Source organism: Manis pentadactyla, chromosome 3 (assembly GCF_030020395.1).
Source record: "Manis pentadactyla isolate mManPen7 chromosome 3, mManPen7.hap1, whole genome shotgun sequence".
In the NCBI taxonomy this organism is placed as follows: domain Eukaryota; kingdom Metazoa; phylum Chordata; class Mammalia; order Pholidota; family Manidae; genus Manis; species Manis pentadactyla.
This window is the reverse complement of record NC_080021.1, coordinates 130,831,136-130,847,836: the sequence shown is the minus strand read 5'-3', so window position 1 is coordinate 130,847,836 and position 16,701 is coordinate 130,831,136. Positions and strand designations below refer to the sequence as shown.

At 40.4% G+C, this 16,701-nt stretch overlaps 1 long non-coding RNA gene across 1 annotated transcript in view; it reads left to right on the top strand.

Annotated features, from left to right (window-relative positions):
- Positions 1–15,893, top strand: part of LOC118926333 (uncharacterized) — a 29,658-nt gene extending 13,765 nt beyond the window's left edge. The window contains exon 5 of the long non-coding RNA XR_008996428.1: positions 15,387–15,893. This is a non-coding gene — a long non-coding RNA (uncharacterized LOC118926333). The remainder of the gene's footprint in view (positions 1–15,386) is intronic.
- The last annotated feature ends 808 nt before the right edge of the window (positions 15,894–16,701 follow it).

Below are 16,701 nucleotides of genomic sequence, written 5' to 3'. Positions count from 1 at the left end.
GAGGGCAGGTGGGGAGGGAGGGAGAAGAGGATTGAGGGGTATTATGTTTACTACACATGGTGTGCTGGGGGTCATGGGGAAAACAGCCGTAGCACAGAGAAGGCAAACAGTGAATCTGTGGCATCTTAGTACACTGATGGACAGTGACTGCACTGGGGTATGGGTGGGGATTTGATAATATGGGTGAATGTAGTAACCACATTGATTTTCATGTGAAATCTTCATAAGAGTGCATATCAATAATACCTTAATAAAAATAATAATTTCTGCATCACAGGGTTGTTGGGGGCATGCATGAAAAAAAATAACTAAAAATGGATAATAGACATAAATAGTATAATGCTTTAAAACTTTCAGAGAAAACAGAGTACAAAGCTTTATGCTGTTATGTTAGGCAACTATTTTTCAGCTATGATACCAAAAAATAATTCATAAAAGTGAAAATAGTCAACTTCCCTTCATTGAAATTAATAACATTTATATTTAAAGATATGGTTAAAAGAGCTGAATACAAGCTACAGACTGGAAACAAATATGTGAAAAACACATATCTGATAAAAGATTCATATCCAAAATACATAAAGAACTCTTTCAACTTAGCAATAACAAATAAAACAATTTTTTTTTAAGGTTAGAGAATTTTTTTTTTTGAGAGGGCATCTCTCATATTTATTGATCAAATAGTTGTTAACAACAATAAAATTCTGTATAGGGGAGTCAATGCTCAAAGCACAATCATTAATCCACCCCAAGCCTAATTTTCGTCAGTCTTCAATCTTCTGAAGCATAATGAACAAGTTCTTACATGGACAACAAATTCTTACATAGTGAATAAGTTACATGGTGAACAGTACAAGGGCAGTCATCACAGAAACTTTTGGTTTTGCTCATGCATTATGAACTCTAAACAGTCAGTTCAAATATGACTACTCATTTGGTTTTTATACTTGAGTTATATGTGGATACCACATTTCTCTCATTATTATTATTTTTAATAAAATGCTGAAGTGGTAGGTAGATGCAAGATAAAGGTAGAAAACATAGTTTAGTGTTGTAAAACAGCAAATGTAGATTATCAGGTGTGTGCTTGTAGACTATGTGTTAATCCAAGCTAGACAAGGGCAAGAAAACATCCACAGATGAAGAAGATTTCTCTCAGAACAGGAGGGGTGAGGTTCTAAGCCTCACCTCTGTTGATCTCAAATTTCTCACCTGATTGGCCCCCTGCAACTGTGCCTGTATTAGGTTGTTCCTCCCTTGAGGAATCTTACCCGTCTCTGGCTAACCAGTCATCTTCCAGGGCCATACAGGGAAATGTAAAGTTGGTAAGTGAGAGAGAAGCCTTATTGTTTGAAAAGGTTAGCTTTTTACTTCTTTGCATATTTATGCCCTGTGGCTTCTATGCCCAGCATTTGTCTTGAGGTATCTTTACCACTTGGAAGAATTATGATACTCAGTAAATTCGATATGAGGCACGAATTCTATTTAAGGGTTGTAATTAGGAAGGAAGAAGAAAAGCTACAGAAGTAGCAGGCGGAAGAAAACATGGGAAGATTGATTATTTCTTTGACATATCTTCTTGTAGAGTAACTTCAGCATGTATAGGTTTCAAACTACTAATTAAATTGCACACAAACATTAACATAATAGGAATACAGTTACATAACCAAAGCAGATCTATAATTACCAGCCATCTGTGGTGAAACCAAGAAAACCAGTTAGGCACCTTAGGCATTTGTGAAAACTTATCTATGATATGGTGGATATTGTCCAACTGAACTTGGAACAGTCTGAGAGAAATCAGACAAATTAAAACAACCCATTCCTGGGGACTGTTCACAACCTATATGTTCTTTTAACAGTAAATAGTCTGCAGTTGTAAGATTTTGGAGCACTACAATTTGCACTTCTCCTAAATCTTGGTTGAGTTCCAACAGTATAGATCCAGTCAAATTTGTTGTTTTACTGTATGCACAGGCCAGCTTAGATATCTCCTTCCTCATTCCCATGGCAAGTCCAGGAGCTGGTGGGATGAGTGCATCTATAGCTGTAGCAGTGCGTGGATCTTTGTTGGGGATTTTTGATGATCATTTTCTGGCTTGAATCTTCCAGAGAGTGCTTTTTCATATTGTATCTTAGTTCATTTTCGGGGTAGCCCAATTAGGCTTTGATCCTCTGTATAAACACAAACAGACCCTTTGCCTACACTTTTATATGCCCTTTATACCATTGTGTAGTACTCATTGGAGGTCACCACATAGGAACTGCTTTTTATGTTATCATGAATCTGCACTTAAACATGACGAATATTATGTTTACTAGGCTCTCCCCTATACCAGGTCCCCCCTATAAACCCCTTTACAGTCACTGTCCATCAGCATAGCAAAATGTTGTAGAATCATTACTTGCCTTCTCTGTGTTGTACAGCCCTCCCTTTTCTCCTACCTCCCCATGCATGCTAATCTTAATACCCCCCTACTTATCCCCCCCCTTAACCCTCCCTACCCACCCATCCTCCCCAGTCCCTTTCCCTTTGGTACCTGTTAGTCCATTCTTGAGTTCTGTGATTCTGCTGCTGTTTTGTTCCTTCAGTTTTTTATTTGTTCTTATACACCACAGATGAGTGAAATCATTTGGTATTTCTCTTTCTCCGCTTGGCTTGTTTCACTGAGCATAATACCCTCCAACTCCATCCATGTTGCTGCAAATGGTAGGATTTGCCCTTTTCTTATGGCTGAGTAGTATTCCATTGTGTATATGTACCACATCTTCTTTATCCATTCATCTATCGATGGACATTTAGGTTGCTTCCAATTCTTGGCTATTGTAAATAGTGCTGCGATAAACATAGGAGTGCATTTGTCTTTCTCAAACTTGATTGCTGCATTCTTAGGGTAAATTCCTAGGAGTCCAATTCCTGGGTCAAATGGTAAGTCTGTTTTGAGCATTTTGATGAACCTCCATACAGCTTTCCACAATGGTTGAACTAGTTTACATTCCTACCAGCAGTGTAGGAGGGTTCCCCTTTCTCCACAGCCTCGCCAACATTTGTTGTTGTCTGTCTTTTGGATTGCAGCCATCCTTACTGGTGTGAGGTGATATCTCATTGTAGTTTTAATTTGCATTTCTCTGATAATTAGTGATGTGGAGCATCTTTTCATGTGTCTGTTGGCCATCTGTATTTCTTTTTTGGAGAACCGTCTGTTCAGTTCCTCTGCCCATTTTTTAATTGGGTTATTTGTTTTTTGTTTGTTGAGGCATGTGAGCTCTTTATATATTCTGGACGTCAAGCCTTTATTGGATGTGTCATTTTCAAATATATTCTCCCATACTGTAGGGTTCCTTTTTGTTCTATTGATGTTGTTTTGCTGTACAGAAGCTTTTCAGCTTAATATAGTCCCACTTGTTCATTTTTGCTGTTGTTTTCCTTGCCCGGGGAGATATGTTCAAGAAGAGGACACTCATGTTTATGTCTAGGAGGTTTGTGCCTATGTTTTCTTCCATGAGTTTAATGGTTTCGTGACTTACATTCAGGTCGTTGATCCATTTTGAATTTACTTTTGTATATGGGGTTAGACAATGGTCCAGTTTCATTCTCCTACATGTAGCTGTCCAGTTTTGCCAGCACCATCTGTTGAAGAGACTGTCATTTCGCCATTGTATGTCCATGGCTCCTTTATCAAATATTAATTGACCATATATGTCTGGGTTAATGTCTGGATTGTCTAGTCTGTTCCATTGGTCTGTGGCTCTGTTCTTGTGCCAGTACCAAATTGTCTTGATTACTATGGCTTTATAGTAAAGCTTGAAGTTGGGGAGTGAGATCCCCCCTACTTTATTCTTCTTTCTCAGGATTGCTCTGGCTATTCGGGGTCTTTGGTGTTTCCATATGAATTTTTGAATTATTTGTTCCAGTTCATTGAAGAATGTTGCTGGTAGTTTCATAGGGATTGCATCAAATCTGTATATTGCTTTGAGCAGGATGGCCATTTTGACGATATTAATTCTTCCTAGCCACAAGCATGTGATGAGTTCCATCTGTTAGTGTCCCCTTTAATTTCTCTTAAGAGTGACTTGTAGTTTTCAGAGTATAAGTCTTTCACTTCTTTGGTTAGGTTTATTCCTAGGTATTTTACTTTTTTGACGCCATTGTGAATGGAGTTGTTTTCCTGATTTCTCTTTCTGTTGGTTCATTGTTAGTATATAGGAAAGCCACAGATTTCTGTGTGTTGATTTTGTATCCTGCAACTTTGCTGTATCCTGATATCAGTTCTAGTAGTTTTGGGGTGGAGTCTTTAGGGTTTTTTATGTACAGTATCATGTCATCTGCAAATAGTGACAGTTCGACTTCTTCTTTATCAATCTGGATTCATTGTATTTTTTTATTATGTCTGATCGCTGTCTCTAGGACCCCCCGTACTATGTTAAATAACAGTGGGGAGAGTGGGCATCCCTGTCTAGTTCCCGATCTCAGAGGAAAAGCTTTCAGCTTCTCGCTGTTCAATATAATGTTGGCTGTGGGTTTATCATAGATGGCCTTTATTATGTTGAGGTACTTGCCCTCTATTCCCATTTTGCTGAGAGTTTTTATCATGAATGGATGTTGAACTTTGTCAAATGCTTTTTCAGCATCTATGGAGATGATCATGTGGTTTTTGTCTTTCTTTTTGTTGATGTGGTGGATGATGTTGATGGACTTTCGAATGTTGTGCCATCCTTGCATCCCTGGGATGAATCCCACTTGGTCATGGTGTACGATCCTTTTGATGTATTTTTGAATTCGGTTTGCTAGTACTTTGTTGAGTATTTTTGCATCTACATTCATCAGGGATATTGGTCTGTAGTTTTCTTTTTTGGTGGGTTCTTTGCCTGGTTTTGGTATTAGGGTGATGTTGGCTTCATAGAATGAGTTTGGGAGTATCCCCTCCTCTTCTATTTTTTGGAAAACTTTAAGGAGAATGGGTATTATGTCTTCCCTGTATGTCGGATTAAATTCCGAGGTAAATCCATCTGGCCCGGGTGTTTTGTTCTTTGGTAGTTTTTTGATTACTGCTTCAATTTTGTTGCTGGTGATTGGTCTGTTTAGATTTTCTGTTTCTTTTTGGGTCAGTCTTGGAAGGTTGTATTTTTCTAGGAAGTTGTCCATTTCTCCTAGGTTTCCCAGCTTGTTAGCATATAGGTTTTCATAGTACTCATTAATGATTCTTTGTATTTCTGTGGGGTCTGTCGTGATTTTTCCTTTCTCGTTTCTGATACTGTTGATTTGTGTTGACTCTCTTTTCCTCTTAATAAGTCTGGCTAGAGGCTTATCTATTTTTTTTTTGTTTTCTCGAAGAACCAGCTCTTGGTTTCATTGATTTTTGCTATTGTTTTCTTCTTCTCAATTTTATTCATTTCTTCTCTGATCTTTTTTATGTCCCTCCTTCTGCTGACCTTAGGCCTCATTTGTTCTTCTTTTTCCAATTTCGATAATTGTGACATTAGACCATTCATTTGGGATTGTTCTTCCTTTTTTAAATATGCCTAGATTGCTATATACTTTCCTCTTAGGACTGCTTTTGCTGTGTCCCACAGTAGTTGGGGCTTAGCGTTGTTGTTGTCGTTTGTTTCCATATATTGCTGGATCTCCATTTTGATTTGGTCATTGATCCATTGATTATTTAGGAGCGTGTTGTTAAGCCTCCATGTGTTTGTGAGCCTATTTGCTGTCTTTATACTGTTTATTTCTAGTTTTATGCCTTTGTTGTCTGAAAAGTTGGTTGGTAGGGTTTCAATCTTTTGGAATTTACTGAGGCTCTTTTGGTGGCCTAGTATGTGGTCTATTCTGGAGAACGTTCCATGTGCTCTTGAGAAGAATGTGTATCCTGCTGCTTTGGGATGTAGAGTTCTGTAGATATCTATTAGGTCCATCTGTTCTAGTGTGTTGTTCATTTCCTCTGCGTCCTTACTTATTTTCTCTCTGATGGATCTGTCCTTTGGAGTGAGTGGTGTATTGATGTCTCCTAGAATGAATGCATTGCATTCTATTTCCTCCTTTAGTTCTGTTAGTATTTGTTTCAGGTATGTTGGTCCTCCTGTATTGGGTGCATATATATTTATAATGGTTATATCCTCTTGTTGGACTGAGTCCATTATCGTTATATAATGTCCTTCTTTGTCTTTTGTTACTTTCTTTATTTTGAAGTCTGTTTTGTCTGATACCAGAATTGCAACACCTGCTTTCTTCTCTCTGTTGTTTGCATGAAATATCTTTTTCCATCCCTTGACTTTAAGTCTGTGCATGTCTTTGGGTTTGAGGTGAGTCTCTTGTAAGCAGCATATGGATGGATCTTGCTTTTTTATCCATTCTATTAATCTGTGTCTTTTGATTGGTGCATTCAGTCCATTTACATTTAGGGTGATTATTGAAAGGTATGAACTTATTGCCATTGCAGGCTTTAAGTTTGTGGTTACCAAAGGTTCAGGCCTAGCTTCTTTACTATCTTACTGTCTAACTTAACTCGCTTATTGAGCTATTATAAACGCGGTCTGATGATTCTTTATTTCTCTCCCTTCTTATTCCTCCTCCTCCCTTCTTCATATGTTGGGTGTTTTGTTCTGTGCTCTTTTTAGGAGTGCTCCCATCTGGAGCAGTCCCTGTAGGATGCCCTGTAGAGGTGGTTTGTGGGAGGCAAATTCCCACAACTTTTGCTTGTCTGGGAATTGTTTAATCCCTCCTTCATATTTAAATGATATTCATGCTGGATACAATAGTCTTGGTTTGAGGCCCTTCTGTTTCATTGCATTAAGTATATCATGCCATTCTCTTCTGGCCTGTAGGGTTTCTGTTGAGAAGTCTGATGATAGGCTGATGGGTTTTCCTTTGTAGGTAACCTTTTTTTTCTCTCTGGCTGCCTTTAATACTTTGTCCTTGTCTTTGATCTTTGCCATTTTAATTATTATGTGTCTTGGTGTTGCCCTCCTTGGTTCCCTTGTCATGGGAGTTCTGTGCACTTCTGTGTTCTGAGAGGCCATTTCTTCCCCTAGTTTGGGGAAGTTTTAGGCAATTATTTCTTCAAAGACACTTTCTATCCCTTTTTCTTTCTCTTCTTCTTCTGGTACCCCTATAATGCGTATATTGTTCCATTTCAGTTGGTCACTCAGCTCTCTTAGAATTCTTTCATTCCTGGAGATCCTTTTATCTCTCTCTGCATCAGCTTCTCTGCGTTCCTGTTCTCTGTTTTCTAGTCCATTAATGGTCTCTTGCATCTCGTCTCATTCTGTTTTGAAGTCCTTCCAGAGCTTGTTTTATTTCTGAATTCTCCTTCCTTAGTTCTTGCATATTTCTCTGCAAGTCCATCAGCATAGTTATGACTTTTGTTTTGAATTCTTTTTCAGAAAACTGGTTAGATCTATCTCCCCAGGTTCCTTCTCAGGGGAAGATGTAGCAGATTCCAAAGCTGTCTGGGTTAGTCTTGTCTGGATCATATTTTTTTGCCTTTTCATGTTGACAGGTGCTATTGACTGTCAGCTGGGAGGGCCAAACTTTTCACTTGCTACTGGCCTTTCTTTACTGGGACAACTGCGACCCCTAGTGGCTTGTGTTGGATAATTGTGTGTAGACTGGGTGTTTGTGTCTTGCCCGGCCGATATGGAGGAATCTCCGTTTCTGTGGGCATGGTCTGCCTTAGGCTGCTTCTCTGCTTTCGCAGCGCCTGGAGGGGTAATGTACAGGGGTGCTGTTTGGCTGTTTACCTCCGTGAGGGGTCTCAGAGCTGTTGCCCAGGGGGTTAGTACGCTCGGTTTTCCCTGTAATTTCCAGCCACTGGGCTGTGACCTGTGTTGTTTCTGTCCAGCTGTTATGTCCCTGTCCCTTTAAGACTTTCAAAAAGCACTCGCTTTTCTTTGTCACAGGAGCATCAGCTTCGGCACCCGCTCAGAGGTCTTGCTGCCCTGTTTCCCTAGTTTCCAGCCCTCCATGCATGCACTGTGTCTGTGCTCTGGTGCGGGTGGCTGGGGCTGGGTGTTTAGCAGTCCTGGGCTCCCTCTCCCTCCCGCCTGGAGCTGGGGGGAGGTGTGCTTGGGTCCCGCCGGGCCGGGGGTTGTATCTTACCCCTTTCACCAGGCACTGGTCTCTCGCACGTACGGATGTAGTATGGCTATTATCCTGTGTCTTCTGGTCTCTCTTTTAGGATTAGTTGTATTTGTTGAATTTTCAAAAATATATATGTTTTTGGGAGGAGATTCCCACTGTCCTACTCATGCCGCCATGTTGGCTCTGCCTCTATAATTTTTAATATTGGGCAAAAGATCTGACAACACCCTTCACCTGAAAAGGTAAGTGGATGGCAGATAAACAGGTAGAAAATGTTCGATGGCATTTGTCATTAGGAAAACACATATTAATACCTCAATGAGATATCATTACTCAGTTATTAGAAAGGTAAAAATCCAAAAGAGAAACCAGTGATATTAAATGTTGGCAAGAATGAAGAGCAATAGGACCTCTTGCTCCTTGCTTGGGGGAATATAAAGTGACTCAGTGACTTTAGAAGACAGTTTGGTATTTTTTACAATGTTAAATATATGTTTACCATACAACCCAGCAATTGAACTCCTAGGTATTTGCTCAAGCAAACTGAAAACTGAAATTAGTACCAAACTCTGCACTTGAATGTTTGTATTATAGCTGCTTTATTTGTAATTAGTAAATATTGTGGGGTGGGGAAACAAAAGAAGATGTCCTTCAGTGGGGGAATGGATAAAACAAAGTGTGGGACCTGTGATCAAAAAGACTGAGGTATTGATTGATGAAACAACACGCATGAACCTTACATGCATTTTGTTAAGTGAAAGAAGCCAGCCACAGAAGTCCATATACTGTGATTGCATTCATAACATTTAGGAAAAGGAAAAACTACAGGATGGAAAATGTATTATTCATTGCTATTGGTTGGGGGAGGAGAGGATGACTGACTGCAAAGGGATTGGATTTACTCAATAAAGTGACCATTAAAGTACATGAACTGGAAAATCCACCAGATACTCTGGGACACGAGGATGGAAATCAGACTGTGACAAATGAATCAACCAATTAATCGAAAGGAGAAGGGAAAGGAAACTTGGAAAATAGTGTTTTTACTGGAAATTTATGCTAAAAACAGAAAGAACTGTACATAAATAATACACTCTACTTGGTAAATATTATTTAATTGAAATGATAAGGACCAGACCAGCTAAAACAATCTTGAAAATGAACAAATTTGGAGGCCTACCCTTTCTAATCTCAAAAGTTCCTGGGAAGTTATACCAATCAAAAGACTGTGGTACTGGCCCAAGGACTGGTATAGAACAAGGGAGTAGAATTGTTATGGGCTGGGGTCATTCTCCTCCGTTCTCATCCCCCTGCAACAAACTGAGAGGCAGACACAATAGCGAAGCAGAGGGGAAGTCTTGCTTGAATACACTCGCGGGGTAGAGCAGGCCAGAGGCAGGGTAGACACGGGCCGCCATCTGCTATGCGGGAGGGAGGCCTTTGTAATAATACATAGGGAGGCCTATATTTTAATCCAGGTAGGAGGTGCCTCTTTGATTGACAAGGTGGGGTTATTTGATTGATGTGTCCACCTGTATTGCCATCCCTCTCAGTGTACATGTCCTTTCCTATGATGAGGCAAGGTGTTTTGGGCAGCCCTTAGTTTTGTTCGATTGTGCCCACGTTGGGATCAGGTTGGGACCAGTTTGGCTTGGTCCTGATTGGCAAAGAAGTTACCTCCCCATAAAGCCTCTGTTGTCTTCATGTAGGACCCCTTACCTGGGCAGGCTGGGCAGTTTTTCCTTGAACTTATTTTCCCTTCCCCCAGCTGCTCATGTCTACCTTTCTACTCAACAGAACTAAGAACCCGCATATCTGTGACCAATTAATTTTTGCAAAGGTGGTGAGACAATTTAATGGGGGTAGAATAGTCTTTTCAATAAATGGCAACTATATATTCACATGCAAAAGATTGAAATTGGGCCTCACCTCACACTATATATAAAGAGTAACTTAAGTGTAAGCTAAACTATACAACTGTTCGAAGGAAACAGATGTAAGTTTTTGTTATCTTAGGTTAGGAAAAATTTCATATTTACAACACCAAAAGAACTCACACAAAAATAAAATTAATTCTATTTCAGCAAAATTATTATTACTGCTATTTTTTGTTCAAAGACATCATTAAGGAAATGAAAAGGTAATCAACAGACTGGGGGAACATATTGCAAATCATATCTTATAAAAGCTCATATCTAAAATACATAAAGAACTCTTAAAATATTTTAAGAATCGTTTGTCTGTACAAACGATTTGAAAAGACATTTCAGTGAAGAATGTAAAATTCCTAAAAGCACATGAAGAGATATTCAGCATCATTAGTCATTAAGGAAAGTCAGATTAAACCCCACTGAGTGCAACCCAGAACCTTTAGAATGACTGTAATAAAAAAGACAAGACAGGACAGAGTATTGGCAAGGACATGGTAAGAATGGAATTCACATACACTGCTAGTACAAATGGAAAATGGAACTGTTTGGCAGTTTCTTAAAAGGTTAAGCATAAATTAACAATGTAAACCAGTGAGTCCATTTCTAGGACTCTACACACAAGAAATAAATGTATAGATTCACAAAAAGACTGGTCTATGAATGCTCATAGCAACAGTATTCCAGGTTCTCACCAGAAAAAAAAAAACAACTCAAATATCTACCAACTGTTAAGTGGATAAACAAACATGCTACATTGATATGATGGAATACTATTCAGCAAAATAAATAAATAAATAAAATACTCATATATGCTAAAACATGAAAAAAAAACTCAAAACATTATGCCAAATAAAAGAAGTCAGACATAAAACATGACCCATTGAGCTTTCCTTCATCTAGGGTGACTGGACTTCCCCTGTATTCCTGAAGGATATTTTCACTGAAAATAGAAACCAGACTTAAGAAGTTTTCCTCAGCACGTGGAAAATCCCGTGCTTCTTGCTGCTGGCCTCCCCAGTCTTGATGAGAATGAGTAATCTTTTGATTGCTTTTCCCTATCTGTAATTTATTTCTCTCCGCCTTCTTTTAAAGAAATTCTATTTGTCTTTAATTTTCAGAGGCTCGATTATGCTATGTCCTGATGTGGGTTCTTTGAATTTATCCTGTTTATGATTTGTTCAGTTTCTTGAATCTATAGGTTTATGTCTTTTGCCAAATTTGGGGAGAATTTTCAGCTCTTACTTGTTTGAATACTTTCCAGCTCCATCCCGTTTTCTTTTCCTTCTGGGGAATTTGTGACATGAATGTTAGATCTTCTGTTATTGTTCCTTATTGAGGCTCTGCTCAATTTTTTTCCATTTGTGTCCTCTGTTATTCAGATTGGGTAGTTTCTACTGTTTTATCTTCAAGTTCACTATTTATTTCCTCTGCCCACTACCTCTTCATTGTGAGTCCATCCTTTGAGTTTTTATTTTGGCTGTTGTATATTCTGAAGCTCTAAAATTTCCACTTGATTCTTCTGATTCCTTTGTTTCAGTTGTGCTCATAGCTGCTCATTAAAAGGTTTTGATGTTGGAGGCTTTAAAACCCTTGTCGGATCATTCAGCACTGAGTCCATCCTTTGAGTTTTTATTTTGGCTGTTGTATATTCTGAAGCTCTAAAATTTCCACTTGATTCTTCTGATTCCTTTGTTTCAGTTGTGCTCATAGCTGCTCATTAAAAGGTTTTGATGATGGAGGCTTTAAAACCCTTGTCGGATCATTCAGCACCCATGTCATCATGTGGATGGTGTCTGTTGATTATTTTTCTTGTTAGTTTGAGATCTTCCTGGGTTTTTGTATAAAAGGTGATTTTCTCAAACCTACTCATTTTGTATATTATGTTGAAGAATCTGGATCTTATTTAAATTTTACATTTTATCAGGCTTTCTCTGACATCACTCTGATGGGTGAGAGAATCTCACCTACTACCACCAGGCAGGATGAAAGATCAGGCTTCCACTTGTCATTTGGGCGAGACAGTCGGTACTCCTTACTTCTGGGGTGCGTGGGAGGTCAGGCCTCCCACAGGCTCTGCTGACCTATCCTGGCTAGGAGGCGGGAGGCCCTCACAGGACCTGGCCAGAGTGGGAGTCTGGGCTCTCCACTGGGGCTTTGCTGCTGGCATGGGGAAGAGGAAAGGGACCACAGTTTCTTCTGAACTGTTTAGCTAAAACAGAGCTGTTTTTGTCTAAAAGTTGCCTATACTGAGGCTATATTGAGCATGCTTTCTTTTGTCTGCACAAAATGTCTGTGGGTTTTCAGATTCTCCAGTGCCCAGTCTGGGATGTAGAGGCCGCTGTGTCATTTCTTGGGTCCGAATGTCCACCGGTCACCTTTCTTCTCTCCACTTAAGTCTGTTTATATATAACAGCCAGGCGCTTTAATTGTAATTATACATTTGGGGAAAAGTCATCTGCTCCACCTTCCAGGGAGTGGAAGTTCATTCTGTGAATTTTAATCATGTATTACCTGTCCTCTGTCTAGCCCACTGCACTATAAACTCCATGGGAATAGGAATTCTTACTTCTTTTGGTCAGTAATGAAGGGCAGGGCCTAAAATATGCCTGGACTATGATAGATATGTGTTAATATTTGTCAAATAAATTAATCATCAGAATTTTCATTATGCAAAACTGGTTGCTGGACGATCATGCAGTAAGATCTATAGTTCTTAAGAAAATATATTTTGGCCTTCCATTTCTACCTCAAGCCCAATTATCTTTACTTGAATGTGGAACCACAAGCAAGATATTTTCCGAAAAGCAAGGACTTAACATTTCATAGCCTCAAATCTTTTTGGAGGCTCAGGAAGACATAGTCAGGAGTTTGGATTTTATTGCAAGTGTGATGGCAGATACTTAAAGGGCTTTACCCAGGGAGGTCCACTTCGTGTGGCACAGGTGACTCTGACTTCTTATGGAGAGCGTACTGGGTTGGTCCAAGAAGGGGAGCGTGTGGAGCTGTCACAGGGTTACCAGAGTAGCTCCAGGCAACATGAATGACACATCAGGTGCAGTGGTGGCAGTGAGGACGGGCAGGGGTGCACCAGGCCTGCAGCAGGAATGGCCGCTCAGAATCAGAGTGGCTCCCAGAGCTCCAGCTTAAATATCAGTGTGCAAAAACTGGCTTTGAGAGGAAACCAAGAGTTTAGTTTCAAATGTACTCAATTTGAAATAACCATGGTCTTTCATGTGAGGATTGTGTCAGTCTATTCAGGTTGGGTGGCTTAAATAAGAGAGGTTAATTTCTCACAGTTCAAGTAGCCAGAAGCCCAAGATAAGGTGCCGGCAGGGTGGGGTTCTGATATGCAGACCCCACCACCCCCTGGCTGGGTCCTCATGTGGCCTTTTTGCGGCGTGTGCGCAGAGAGAGTGGGAGCCATCTGGCATCTCTTCTTATAAGGACACCAATTCCATCAGACCAGGACCCCACATCCTGAGCACATTTAACCTCCCTTACAGGCCCCTGTCCAAATAGGGCCACACTGTGGGGTAGGGCTCCAGGAGGCACACAAACCTGAATCCATCACACGGGTGTTAACAGACCATTAGGCACACAAAGCCAGAGCTCAGAGGAGAAAGCGGGGCTGAGTAAGTGCTAACCGTCCCTGTGCTGGAGGCCATGGGGTCAGCTAGGACACGTGCGAAGGCGATCTGGCAAAGAGCACAGAAGCTTGTCTAGGACTGAACACTGAGGACATCCAGTATTTAGAGACCAGTAGAGGAGGTGACAGCGACAAAGCTCTCCGCGATGGAGCCCCAAGGAGGACAGAGCGCCAGAGGCCTCCCGCCCATGCGCACTGTGGGCCCTGGGTCTCATCTTTGTGATCTAGGACCGCCGGGCAAAGGGTCAAGGACTGTGAAATCCCAGAGGGGATGTGTGATGGCACGGGATCCAGGGGTGCAGGTGCCACCTCTCAGCGAGCCCCCTTGGCTCAGTCCAGGCGTCACAGCTTTTGGTAAGGAAGATTTGTGATTGCTTGTGACCTGTTCTTTATTTCTTTGAAAATGTAAGATTGGGGTTTAATGCCTGTGTTCTTTTTTTATGTATATAGTCATTTTCCATGAGTCTCAGTAGCGGAGAATGGAGAAATGTCTTGACAGCATGACCTTCTCTGGGCATCAGTACCCTCAGATTAACATACTGATCACTGCACATCTTAGATGTTGATCAGTTATATCATAGATGTGTAATACATGCAAATGCTGGGAAAATACATAGTAAGCACTCAATAAGCATTGGTGTCAATTTGCTCTATTGTTTTGGAGGAACCCATTCTTTAACAGCTTCTTAAAGAAAAGAGGCCATGGGATGGTAAATCATTTGCACATTCTCTAAGTGTGTCTGGGCTGCTGTAACAGAATGCACAGACTGGGTGGCTTAAAAACAACAGGAATTTGTTCCTTACAATTCTGGAGGCTGGAAGTCCAAGATCAAGGAACCTGCAAATCCCATGTCGGGTGAAACCGTTTCTGGTTCATAGGTTCATCTCCTTGTGCTCCCACGTGGTGGAAGGGACGAGGGGGCCCTCCGGCTTGCAAAAGCACTAATACCATCCATGGGGCTCCACCTTCATGACCTAATTATCTCCCAAGGGGCTGTACCTTCAAATTCCATCATACTGGGAACAGGGACTCTACATGCAAACTTTGGAGGGACACACTCAGTCTACATCAAGCATAACAGCACCCCACCAGTGACATATTTGGGAGTGGGTCTAAAAGCAGAGAGGACAGGGTGAAAGTCTGTTCAGGAAGCTGCTCAGATCCTCATTCCCAACTCCGAAGGGGGTCGCCGTAGCTGACAGTGGGCAATAGAACACCTTGTTTCCTAACACATACCTCTTAATACCCATGGGGAGCAACATCTGGCCCAGGCATTCTTGGGACCTGAGCTATTTCTTAAATGTCCCTTTTGGGTATTACTAAGACATTAGAGAAACAACTCTTCTACTGTTTGTTTCCTAAAACCAAGAAATATTTTAAATAGACTAAATCCCAAGACAGCCAGCTGCTGCCAGTGTGAGAAGACAATTGGGTGAAATCTGGTGAATGTATGTATATTTCTTAATCACTGTGAGCCTGTTTTGTCCTTTGTAAACTAGAAATAACAAGTAACAGCAGAAATAACAAATAATATCGGATTCATGTGAGAACCAAATGCATAGAAATGAAGTAATGTGTGTGGAGGCACTTACACCTGAAAGCATCATGTGGTGGGGCTTGGAATCGAAATCTGAAATAATTTGAGTAACACTGCAGTATATTAAGGATGTCTGCAAACTCTTGCTTTTCCCTTTGAAAGGCAGCATCTAATTTCTGTCCCTTAAATCTGGGCAGGCTCTGTGATGCGGCGAGGTGACCGGAGCAGCCACTGGAGAGAAACAAGCCTCAGGCTGCTGGCCACAGAGGAGCTCCAGACCAGGACCGGCCCCAGTGGGTCCTGCCGAGTGAGGTGGCCATCCCAAAGGGCGATCAGCATCCCCAATGACGTCGCGCTTCCTTGAACCTTCAAGGAGCAGACAGAAGCACAGATCAGAACAAATACTCACCTCAATAGCTTAACTTTTTAAATAATCGGTTGTACAATTTAAAAATTAAATTATTTAATTAAAACATTCAAATTTAAAATTAAAAAAATGAGAAGTTTTTAAAAATGAAAACATCCGTTTAAAACAGAAACCTCTTGATTACAGAAGAGTCAGAGGATGGGACTCATACTGAACGGGGCCACTTCTGTCTCTGCGGGCGTGTCAGCGATGCGCACTGGGCCTCCATCAGGCTCCTGCGCTGAGGGCAGGGGCTGTGGGTCTGACCCACCAGGGGAGCCTGGACACACACTTTCACTTTCTCAGCCACAGATTTTCATCTGTAAGTTTTTCTAAGATTATGAGCCAAATATTTTTGAAATTACAAAGGAAATTTAAAATTATAAAGGAAACATAAAGCAAGTCACTTACACGTGCAGCTGTTCTTTTTTTTTATTTTTTTATTGAAGGGTAGTTGACAACAGTATTACATTACATTAGTTTCAGGTGTACAACACAGTGATTCAACATTTATATACATGATAATTCTAGGTACCAGCTATCACTTTACCAAGTTGTTACAATATTTTGACTATATTCCTTATGCTATACATTACATCCCGGTTACTTATTTATTTTACAATTGGAAGTGTGTTTATATATATATATACATATATTTTGTGAGGGCATCTCTCATATTTATTGATCAAATAGTTGTTAACCACAATAAATTTCTGTATAGGGGGGTCAATACTCAATGCACAATCATTAATCCACCCCAAGCCTAATTTTCTTCAGTCTCCAATCTTCTGATGCATAACGAACAAATTCTTACATGGAGTACAAATTCTTACATAGTGAATAAGTTACATGGTGAACAGTGCAAGGGCAGTCATCACAGAAACTTTTGGTTTTGTTCATGCATTATGAACTATACACAGTCAGTTCAAATATGAATATTCATTTGATTTTTAAACTTGATTTATATGCGGATACCACATTTCTCTATTATTATTATTTTTAATAAAATGATGAAGTGGTAGGTAGATACGAGATAAAGGTAGAAAACAGAGTTTAGTGTTGTAAGAGAGCAAATGTAGATGATCAGGTGTGTGCCTGTAGACTAT